Genomic DNA, 12830 nt, shown 5'->3' with positions numbered 1-12830 from the left:
TCTGGTTTCCTTCTGCCTCCCAGTGTGTTCTCCTCTCGCCCTTAGTTCCCTTGGTGTTGCGTTTCTATTTATTTACTTAGAATAGTATTATTATTATTATTATTATAGTTCTCTGGTTCCCTAGTTTTGCTCTTGTTTAGTGTCTTGTTGTATGTTCATGTGTTAGTATTGGTTCCTTGCACTCTCCTATTTATTAGTTTCTTTTCCGTTACTCCTTTCGTCATTAGTTTTCCTCTTTTAGTTATTTATTACTCGGTTTTAGTTCCCTTTATTCTACAGTCTCTCTTAGCTTTGTTCCCTTAGTTCATCTTTATTCTCCAGTCCCTCCTTTATAGGTTAGCTTTAGTTATTATTTACTTTTATTCTTGTCCTCATTTCCTCCGCTTCATTCTCAGTTTGTTCTATCAGTGTTGGTTTAGGTTTGTTTACTTTTGTAGTCAGGGTTTCTTTATGGTTTCTATTTTGCTAAGTTCTTAGGTTGTTGTGTTCTCTCCAGTTTCTCAGTTTCCTTTAGTTCATGTTTTTTCTTGATTCTTATGCTTTATTTATCTTGGTCTATAGTTTCGTTTAGGTCTGCTCACCGTCTTCCTCATGCTTTAGTTTTATTAGGTTCACCTGATCCCTCTGCCTCCCTACTTCCATGTCACACCTGTTTCCCTGTTTCTTTGATTACCTGCCCTTTGTTATCCCTCGGTATATTAGTTAGTCTGGTTTCTGTGTTCGATGCTGGCTTGTAAAATTGTCTTCATGCTTCGTCTCCATGTATCATGCTTCGTCTCGTCCTCGCTTAGTGAACCTATGTTTCGTTCTAGTCTTTAGTTTTAGTGTTTTGTTTTGTCCTGGATTCTTTGATGTGCTGCTGCTACCATGCCTTTCCTGCTGTGAGTTTAAGCCCAAGTCTGGATTATAATAAATCTTTGTTTTGCCTCGCCATGAAGTCTCCTCGCCCATCTCTGCACTTTGGTCCGAAACAAACCTAACCAGTGACAAAAAGTGGCATAAATGTTGTGTGAAAAGTTGCTAAATGTTTAATAATTACCCTCAAAGCATACAAAAAGCAAAATGAACCTACAACAAACCCCTGAGGGATCCCTCATCATATGTTAGTATGATTGTTCTTAAATTGTAATACACGTTGGCTGACTTTTGTAGTACTCAAGTACTAAGGTACATGCAATCTATGTAGCATAGGTCAGTGAACTAGAACACAGGTGGCTACTGGTGGCTGTGTTTCATTTACTGCCTTTAGTCCAAACTTAGATCTGGGAATGATTTTAAACCAAACGTAGATGTTCAAAAACTGGTGGGATTTGCTAATGGATACATTTACTGACCAAGCTAACTGCTGTTAGCAATGCAAGTGTTGTGGATTTTTCCTATCAAAGTGGGAGAGAAGACAACTCATTAACATGAGAAAGACCGGACTTTGTCTTTATAAGTTTATTCAAAGGCATTCAGCGTTTGAAGACTGTAACTGGGCTTAGTCAGAGGAGCAGAGCCCCGACCAAAATTTACAAACAGTAAATATACCAGTATGCGGATGTTATCTCAACTTAGAAGAGTCTTAAAATATGGCCCCGACCCTCCGGAGGTCAGAGGTAACAAAGTTATTTATGAGGGCACCCATCTACCATCCCTTGAGATATAACACTTCAGGGAGTGTTAACCATAAAACTCTCCTGGTAATGAATTTAGAACCCATCTCCTCTAAGTAACAAAACACAGAGGTCATAGGTGAGAGAGGTAAAAAGAAGGTGAGAGCATTAAAAGAATTTTCCACAACACAAGCTAATAACAGTGTATTTCCCTAGCATGTTCATTAAATGATGCTGTAAAGTACTATGGCAAAATCATCAGAAGTGCAAATAAAGATACTTCAACTTTCAGTGTGCTTTAGATCCAAGTCGGCTATGTTGGATTTTGAGATCAGGGTTGGTGAGAAACCTCTAGCTTTCCAACTCAGAATTGCAATTTTTATGGAACTTTCTGTTAATTTCTCCAGCTTCTAAATTGGAAATTGGAACTTTAAAGAAAAAATTTAATTCCTCTAAACAATCCCACAGTGGCAATCCATTTTAATCTTTGTTTCACGACATGCCACAACAAACTGAAAAAAACCTGTTAAACTGTTTTAAAAAGTCTGTAAAAAATTGTGTTATATTGAAATCCTGTTTCTCAAACAGAAAAAAAACAAATCACAAACCAAATCAAGAAAGTCTACACAAGCTTTTAATAATGTCCCTCATGCCAAATCTCTATTTTTATTTGCACATTAAAATATCACAACTATATATTTGCTTACTCCACATATTGTAATCCTTCTGAACATAAATAGATATTAATGTTTCTAAACCTGTATTTCCTTATTTGTTCTCCTTGTTAAATAAAAGACAGATCCTATATGCACATAACCCATGATTAAAGGCACTTGTGAGCGAAAACATAATAAACACATAGCATGGATTTGTCTATCCGTCACCATAAAGTCCTCGACACATCAAGCAGACACGCTCTGTCAGTTTTCTGCTGAAGACGTCTTCTGCATCGTGTGTCATCTGCCCTTTATTCCCAACACAACATCCATCATTTTCATCAGTGCAGTTAACTAAATGTGGCCCATGCAGCCGAGTGTGAAAAGCGCTGCCTCATATCTGTGCAACTGTTGTCACCAGATGACGGATGGCGGGGGCCTTGAGGCTGAAAGTGGCTGGACAACAACTAATGTTCTCTAAATGTAGCAGGAGCTTTATGCTAAAGGATCCAGTGGCTGTTTGAGAGTGCATGGTGACTTGAGCACATCCATAGTGTCACTGCTCAAATTAACTGTATCTACGTTAACACGTATATCTGCAGAATCGTATGTCAATCTGGCAGCAGATGCAATCAATGTGTCTGTGAAGGCTTGCAGCAGACAACAAAATTATTTTAAAGTATTTTTTTATGAGACTTGAGCATGCACTGCGTAGGCTGAAGTCCCTGAGCACAAATTAAGGGATGAGTGTGCTTGGGGCTCGAGATGTGTTGGCCTGTCTGATTTATTTAACATGAACTCAGTTAAGATGGTCAAACAGAAAGAAAACAAAAATGCGTTATGATGTCAAAATCATGAACGTGCTCTTTAGTTTTTACTCCACAGTTGTTGGTTACTGGTTCCCTGCTTTACTAGGGTGTACCAGGTAAAGCAGGTAAATACAGAAATCCATCCTTAGAGCAACATTCTCCAGTTCAGTCTAGGGTATTCCAATGAGTCCTCAGGTCAGAGAGAATATATAGTCCCTCCTGTGAGTTCTGGGACTGCTTCTGAGTCTCCCCCCAGTAGGACGTAATGCAAAAAGCTTGAAGTAAGAAACAGTTTGGTAAAAAGGCCCAAACCATGTCAGCTGACCAATTTTTGATAAAAAGGAGCAGGGGCCCTATGAAGAAAGGTAATTTCAGCCAGTTTTATCCAGGATCTCATATTTTTGTTCATGATCCGTATTGCAGGACTGTAGGCGAGAGGCACCAGTCAACTGAGAGTGTTGCCCTTTACCATTGCTCTATTTGTCACAGCAAACTAGTTCAGCTCCTGCATTACGGCAGGCAAATTTGTAATCTGTTCCTTTATCTCACACTCCATCCAACCATCATAACTGAACACAAGTCCAATGTTGGACCATGTTTTGCTGAATATTGAACCATTTGTATGTTGCTGGACGCCACCAGGCCTTGCGGCGACATCGGCCATTTTGTACCCCAGGATAGTCCGCTACTACAAATCCCAGCGGGCACCACGTCTGATAGGATGGGGGCGTCGCAGCTCTGACGTCACAGTGGACTATGTAAGGGCACCGGAGACCCCCACTATGGCTTTTTCAGTTGGGACCGAGACGTGGTTACCGGCATCTGAAGCGCATCATTCTGGAGAAGAAAATCCCACGTGGACTTTCATTCTCCCTGTTGGCCAACGAGAACAAACTCATAAAAGAGGCTCCGGGACTAGGAAGGCCCGGAGTTTTCAACTATACCAATCGAAGGCGTGGATTTTGTCATTTTGTTCGAAACAGCTCTGACCCACATACAGAAGGACACTCCAGAGAACAAGAATCAGTAAAATGGTGTTTATTGTGAAACTAATTATCAGGAACGAGAACGGGTAAATCTCCAACTATGGAAGGAAAGGGAAGAGAACTGATGAGACAAGGGACTGCAATTAAACGAAAGCTAATGATTATAATTCTGAACTGGGGTAGTAAACGGCTTACTGGTTTGAAGAAGTCAGGTCGCCAGGGGTTGAGGGATTCGGGGTTTAAGTCCATAGAAAGCATGGTTCGTCTTGATATTTCCTCCTGGTGCTGTTCTGTGGTTGAGCAAAACCGTGAGGTAATCCAAATTGAGATGGCTTATGTTGGACGGTGGACAGGATACGCTTAAAGTCCAGATGCTGAGAGACGAAGGAATCAGGATGTCTGCCAGTCAGAACGAAATCCAGTCGAAGACAAAAATCCAGGAAGCGAAGTCTAGTAGGTGGCCTTTAGCCACAGAGTCTTCTGAAGCAGTAATCCAAACGGTCAGGTTCAATAACCTGCAAGGGAGCATAAACAAAGTTTACAAGGAGCACAAAAAACCAAAGCTTAGTCAAGAGGTGGCTGAGTTTTTTACCGTTGTAGGCAAACACTCTCGCATCGAAGTGCTGGCAGCCTCCTGCTTAAATCCTCCTCCAAGCAATCAGCATAACAAGGTGCACCTGTCCACCAGTGCACCTGAGAGCTCCAGCACCATCTGAGAAACTGAACACAATGTTGGAAAGCAAATATACACATACACCAAAACCCCGACAGATTTAACACGTAACCAAAAAAACCACGGAGTTTTCAGAGAGACGCAATTTTCCTCGTTTTTTTGTTTTGTTCCAGTCGACTAGTGACGGTCGGTCATATTTTTCACCTTTCTGCCAAGGAGGCCAAGAGGACGAGGACAAACCGATCCCCACCTGAGTTACCCACAGACGCATGGAAACTCTTCCCCCCTCCTTTCTCTGCCTCTCTGCCCCAAGGAAGACTTCAACAAGTAAAGTACGTTCGTTCCTCTTATTTCTTTATTAGGAAGAGCTTTGGCAGGATAGAGTAGGATTTTAGTGCGATTTAGAATCGTCACTTATAGTTTAATGTGTTCTGAATTGTATGTGCATGCCATTGTTTTTTTGAAACTTGATTGCTGTTGAATTTCGGAGGCCGCCGAGTCTCGCAAGTTGTGTTTTACTGTCTGGACACCTGAACAAAGGTGCCCTGTGAAACTGGACTGCTATAATAACCTTATGGTGAAAATCAACCATTTTCTTTGTCTTCAACTTTGTGCTTTACTAGCTTTCCACCAAAAGTTTTATTATTCTTTGTCCTCTGGGTTTACAACTTTGCTTGGAGGACGTTTTATGACTGCCCGTGTCCCACTGAGCTACACTTTGGGAGTGGCCTCCCCGAGCTTCGTTCAACCATAGTCCTTTTGTATTTTGCCATAACTGCCATAACTGCTGGTTTGATTTCATACACACTCAATGCTGTTTTATTTTGTTTAGTTAGATATTTTACCCTTTCGTGTAGAACTTTGCATGCTTGATTAGGTGAAGTTTATTGAATCGGAAGAGCAAGTTGTATCAGGGCTGTTGATTTAATAAATATTCACGTTGATAAAGAGAAGGCGTTTGTGTTTATTTGAGAGTGATTTGTAGTCAAAATACGGTTAAAGTTCCCCACGTTACGGCAGAAACGGTTGAAAAAACAGTGACATCTAATAATAGTTATCAACTATTACTGAGAATTTAATAATTGTATTTATCAAGGGCTTTGAGCCACAATTACAACACCAGAGGACATCTCTGGTTTCGATTCATAAATGAGGATTTTTGGTTAAGAAATTAATTTTCTCAAATTATGATTTGTAATTATAATTCTTGATAAATATTAATGAATCAATAATCATAATCCCAACACCAAGATATGGGAAAACTGGAGGGAGAAGTCCATCCAATACCAGCAAAGAACATGACCCTCTGCTTTAGGTCACGTTTCATCACTGTACCTCAACAGAACCACATCATCTGCATACAGCAAATTTGAGAACCTGAGGCTCCCAAAGCAAACACCCCCATCTCCATGTCTTCACTTTGAGGTCATGTCCATGTACAACACAAACAGGATCTGTACCAAACAGCAGCCTTGGAGAAGTCCAACCGATCCAGTCACTTCCACTGTCTCTGGTGTATAAAATTCAGCCCTTAGACAGACAGACAGACTACTTCTACAAACATTCATAAAAGAATGGGTTACTCTCAGGAGCTCAGTGAATTCCAGGCAGGCATCGTCATGTGCAATAAGTCCAGTTGAGAAATTTCTTTTATACTAAATATTCCACAGTCAGCTTTTGGTGGTTAGTTTTAACAAAGTAGGAGCATTTGAGAACTACTGCAATTCAGTCACCAAGTGGTGGACTGGGTAAAATCACAGAGCAGGGTCAGCTGATCCTGACAAAATTTCTAGGGTCAAGAACTGCACACCTTGGATGCGGCGCCAGTGGTGTAGGGGTTAAATGCGCGACCATGTGCAGAGGCTATAGTCCTCGATGCGGATGTCCTGGGTTCGAGTGCTGGACCTGGTGACCTTTGCCAAATGTCTCCCCCTCTCTTTTCCCTCTTTCCTGTCTACCTACTGTTGAAAAATGAAAAATAAATGCCTCTAGTGCCACAGAAAAATAAAAAACTGCACACCTTGAAACTTTATGTGGCCTTCAGATTAACTCAAGAACAGTATGTAGAGAGCATCATGGAACAGGCTGAGCAGCTTCGTCCAATCCTCAAATCTTTCAGTAGAATTCAAAGCATTGGAAGCAGCGGTGTAAAGCACGAATGGACCTAGAGCAGTTGAGATATGCTCTCCAGAGTCATGTATCACGGCTATCAGACTGGCAATCCAACAGACGAGTCTGAGTTTGGTAGTTCCCAGGAGAACTTGCCTAACTGCACTGTGTTAAATTGGTGCAGAGGGGATTATGTAGGGTGAGCATTTTTCAGTAGCTCAGCTCTTTAGTTCCAGTCTAAGGAACTATAAACGCTTCAACATACCAAGACATATTGGACAACTTCAAGCTCTCAACTTTGTGGGAACAGTTTGGGGATGGTCTCCAGTATCACAGCACACCGGTTCACAAAGCAAGGTCAATAATAACATGGATTTAAGGTTTGGTGTGGAAGAACTTGACTGGCCTGACCTCAACCAGGCAGAACAATCTTAGGATGATTTAGAATGTGGATGGGGGCCTTGTTGTCCAACATCAGTGTCTAACCTCATAAATGCTCACCTGGAAGAATGGTCAAATATTCTCACAAACAAACTTCTTTATCTCTAGAAAGGCTCAGGGGATATGTAAACTTTTCAAAGGCAGTGTATACTACTAATAATACCTTTGTAAATATTTAGTTTCTGAAGATCCTCTCAAGGCTGACGCAATTTGTGTTTCAGGACCAGTTTTGGGATCTGAGCCCCAACATTACAATAAATATGGCAACATAAAACCATTTAATTAAAGCCAATACATCTGTTGTGAGTTAAGAACACAACCCTAATCCTAACCCTTTTTTGTTAGATATGTGTATATTGTACATTGTAAATTGTAAATTTGTATATTCTGTAATGCAAAAACAGAACAAAAGAGCAAAGTGTACCGGAGTCAAATTCCTTGTTTGTATGCACGAACTTGGCAATAAAGCTGATTCTGATTCTGATTCTGAAACACAGGTCTTCTCTGGAATATTGGTGTGTTAAATAAACAGCTATGCAAAAGCCTCAGTAAATCTTTAGTATAAAATGTTAGGTTTTCATGTCTTTGCTACATTGTGAACAGAGGTAAACTATTAACTTTGGAAAACAAATATAAACACACCTACACAGCTATAAGCAGAACTTTACTTTTTATTCCAGCTAGACATAATTTCATTATGAATCTCCTTTGATAGTTATTCAGGTGTTTAACAGAAGGTTTGTTCCTCCCCTCAATAGTTTCCCTGTCATCCTAACACTCCTGAGATGTGGGAAAGTAATGGGAAGTGACGTACTGTTAGCTGGGAATGTGTGAGTCTGCTAATCAGCTAATAATTGGAAGTGATGGCGGAGTGTAAGCTGCAATGATGAATTACGGGCAGCGGAGCAATGAGCACAGCGCAAGTAGGTGGCAGATGCTACAGGTGCTGAGATGTTGACTGGTCTCCTGCTGTTGTCACACAATATAAAAACCCAAGGAAATGCAAAGACATTCGCCTCACGTTGGTATAAAGAGTTTCCATGAAGGACTGTCATATACTTTCATAATAATTTTAGTGCTGAAATATTTGAAAGCAATGTGAGATGTAGGAGTAGCTCGCCATGCCAGGAGATCTTTCTGCTCCTGGCTAGCTGTGCAGACCGCTGAGGAAAGCTTGTCTTATCTTGTCTCTCGTCCTCTTTATCAGAAACAGCGTTTACACTGTACCCACTGCAGAAATCAGAGGGTATAGGACTTTGTCATTTCATTGACTTTTCACTGTCGTCTTGAAATTGCTGACTTTTTTTTCTTTGTCTCAGCAGAGTCGTCATCCAGCAGATTCAAGCTTGATTAAACTAATGAGAAGGCCACTTAACTTTGAGCAGAATTAAGGGGATTTATTTCAGAAGACAGATTAAGTGAATTGGTAATTAAGGTTTGCCCTTTTCTCGTCATACTTTGAAATACACTGCTCACAAAAATTAAAAAAGCTCTTCATCTCCACTGTCACTGCAATATCTACTGCCACTGAAAACATCCATGGTCTGGTACTTCATGCTCTCTTTTATATGTACATATTTGTGCTTCTTTATGTTTGTTCCTCTTTTTCTAGCCTTTGCAAGTCTGCATGTTGGTTATTTGTTATATTTTGTACCTGTACTGAAAGACTTGCACTATACTTTTTGTTATACCTGTTACAATGAGAATACAGAATCTGAATCTGAAAACACATCGCATCTCAATTGGAACAAAATAATGCTGGATATCTATATTGATATGGAATGGGTAATGTGTTTGGAACAAAAGGATAACAATTATCGCCCCACAGAGGGCTTAATCCTAAGTCATTGCAAAATGTAAGCTGAACAACTGAAGAGTCCAATTTACTGAAATGTCATTGCAGTTACTCAAAAAGCTACTCAGTAGCTTTTATGACCTCAGAATGTTTGTATGCTGGCCTGTCAACATCGGGACATGTGCCTGCACTGATGTCCTGGGGTATCTCCACCCAGATCCTGACCAGAGCACCACTAAGCTACTGGCCTATCTGAGATGCAACCTGGTGGCGTCGGACCTTGATATGATGTCCCAGAGATGTTCTTTTGGTCTGACTCTATTTAATCAGAGGAGAATGGAGGCCAGTCAGTGGTATCAATTCCTGCATACGCTTGCCACATGAGGCCAGCCATTATCATGCAACAGGGGCAACCCAGGACCCCCAGCACCAGCGAAGGGTCTATGAATGGGTCTAATGGGCTCATCCCTATACCTAATTGCAGTCAGGGTACCATCGTTTATCCTGAACATGTCTGTGCATCCCTCCATGGATATGGCTACCCAGACCAACACTGACCCACCCACCTGCTGAACAATGTTGTAGGCAACATAATGGTCACCACATCTTCTCCAACTCTTTTCAGGTATGTCACATGAGCTCGGAGTGAACCTGCTCTTATCTGTGAAAAGAACACAACGCCAGTACTGAACCTGCCAATTTTGGTGTTCTCTGGCGAACGCCGATCGAACTCCACGGTGCCAGACATTGAGCACAGGGCCAACTGGAGGACGTCAGGTCCTCAGGGAACATGGAATATCTGACCTTTGTACAATGCAGCCTGAACAAATATGTTCACAAATGAAGATTGTATAGTACCATGTGTCCCACTTGTCTAATGAGATACAGTTTGCCAAAAGCACAAACAGATTACTTCTGTAACTTTTGCTAAGTTTAATGAGCACAGAAGCCTGTGAGATAAAGAAGACTTCCCACTTTTAAAGTAATAATTAGGACTCCAGGGGGCGCTCTATTTGAACTCTATAAGCCCTCCCACAACCAAAGAGGATAAATATCAGTGGCCAAAGATTTATATTACAAACACCTCAATATTATTCTCCTTTTCCCAACCATAAGAACTTCCACAACTGTTTCCTTTTCCTCATCTTTCTTCCTCTTGTCCAAATCTAATAAGACTGCTAATGGTAGAAAATGCTTTCTATTCGCATTTAGATTGATATCTCTGCCGGATATTTGTGAAGCAATTTTATAAAATTGACCCCGCATAGTGAGACATTACCTTTATGTCATTGTTGTCTTTTTTGAATTATGCCACAATAAGGGGCTGCACACTGGTGTATTGCAGCAAGAAGGTGGCGGGTTTAAAGCTTGGCTGGGGACTTATGCAGTACTGTGATTGGATGAAACTTCAGAAGGCTTAAATGAAATATTATTTGGACTCTATACACCACTAAAATTCATTATGCTCCCTGTAAGGTAAACACAAATTCACATTTTCAGGCTTTTACTGTGGATGTGTTGTTTTGCTACAGGTGTGCCGGTTGTTGAAAAACCTGGTAAAGGATTTAAATTTTGCCAAATCAAGACATGATTTGGGATGGAGAACATTTTAGATACCAGAAAAAGAGAAAGAGGTACAATCCACAAGTTTAAATCATTCACCATGTCAAACATTTGGTTTTCATGCTACATGAACTTCATTGCAAGTATCCATGTTCATGTGTAAGATATGTTCACCTACACAAATGCATTGGCATCCAAAGACATAAAATTTACAGAATACCTATGCAAAACCAAAGAACTGAAAACATCAAATAGAGTAGGAGAACACCACCTCCCCCCCAACCCCCCATACACACACATAACTACACACTGAAAAGCTGAACCGGATCTGAACCAGTTGATGTTTTCCTGCAGAGATTTTTGAAGACGTTGATTTTGAGGCTTTCAACACCTGATAAAGACAAGGAGCCACCTTTCCATTTTCAGCCACAGGAGGATATAGCTTTCAACACAAAGTGCTTCATGCTGCTAGTTTTGTGTGTTCAGGGTGAGATCCTACGGCCCCTAATAGTTTTCTCCTTACGACACCCAATGTAAATGTACCTTTTATTGGCTTGCACACAAATCATACCATAATATGTGATGAAATAAAGATGCAAAAAAGATGCACATTTAGACTGAAACGCTATGTACCAACGCTAGGATGTTCTTTGTGCAGATACAACAATAACAAAGCTTAGTGGTGAAGAGGAAACACACTGAAATTATGAATCTACGAGAATGAATTTGCATGTAATGTTTACTGTATTACCCAGATGTATTACTAAAAATGGATTATAATAGAACATGCTGTCAGATGTTACTTGTTAGGATGCTGCTTGTGGTTCTGGACCTTCAAAGAAACATCAGAATTATCTCTATTGATAGCTGCAATGTCTTTCAGCTCAGTCTTTGGGCTTTGTGCTCTGAAAATGTTCAGTTCTATTTATACTTTGCTCTCCCAGCAGTTACTTGCTGGATTGGAGAGAAGACTTTGATCCCTGCAGTACATTTCCAAATTTAAATGGCCAAAAATAGATAGTGAGCGTGCTAAAGATGCTTGCAAACACAAGAGTAGCTGTACAGCAAATCAAACATTATTTTACACCAACTCAAAATTCTGTCTGACTTATAAGAGATTAAATCACTTTGCTTTTTCACATATCTTGTTCTGTCACTCTGCAGTTAAAGGATCTGAAAATAAAAAAATCCTAGTTTCAGTTTAAGCTACAAAATTTTGTAACTACAAAAAAAAATTCATAAATTTACTTAAAATCAAATTTCTGAATTATATTGTCAGATTGCCTTTGAGGAAAATAGGTTTTAGATTGATTTGATCTCACTTTTAACAGCAGACTTCAGACTCATTTGATCTGTTTACAAAGTTTTACTGTATTTATCAAAAAAAAAACTTAAGTTCTCAAACCTTTGCAAACTGTTTTTCAATAAAATTGGTTTTAGATGGACTTTTGTCCTAGGCCTAATAGGACTGAGGGATCAAGACTTATTTTAAAAATTTGCTGATTTCTCCTGTAATTCAAAAAAATGCAGAAATTAAGGTAAAATTAATTAGTTTTATTTGTTTGCTTAGCAATGTCAAAAGGAAACAACTTTTAGACTGACTTTTGTCTCAGCCAAACATGACTGAGAAATCAGATTTATGATTATTTTTTTAATTTTCCAGATTTCTGTTATTCTGAAATAATTCTGTAAATGTACAAGAAAATATTTAGGTCTTTCTTAGTTTTCTTGTCAGCATACCCAGAGTTCCCTAGACAAAAATGTGTTAGACTGACTTTTGTCTCAGCCCAAACAGGTACCTTTAGTAAATTACAATGATATTTTGTGAGAATTACAGGAAAGAATAGTAAAGTAAACTTAAACTTTTGTTTTGCTAAATGACATCTACTTTAGATAAAAGAAATGGCAAGAAGTCCAGGAAAATAGATAAAGAATACTTAATATGAATCAAACCATTGATTTCAGTGTTTACAATAAACTCAAAGTTAGAACCATAAATGTTGCTATATTTGTCCAGTTTTCTCACTTTTAGTTTCAAACCAAAATGAGAGACAGAATATCAGAAGTTTTTATAATTATGGCCAAAATATCCATAAATTCCTTTATTCTACTGTTATTCTGTCAGACACCAACTTTCTTCTAGCTTCTTGCAGTAAATTGACATATTTTCCTTTCCCTTATTAAAGAATTTCAAAATAATCTG

Source organism: Girardinichthys multiradiatus, chromosome 15 (genome assembly GCF_021462225.1).
Source record: "Girardinichthys multiradiatus isolate DD_20200921_A chromosome 15, DD_fGirMul_XY1, whole genome shotgun sequence".
Taxonomy (NCBI): domain Eukaryota; kingdom Metazoa; phylum Chordata; class Actinopteri; order Cyprinodontiformes; family Goodeidae; genus Girardinichthys; species Girardinichthys multiradiatus.
This window is presented reverse-complemented; position numbering follows the sequence as displayed.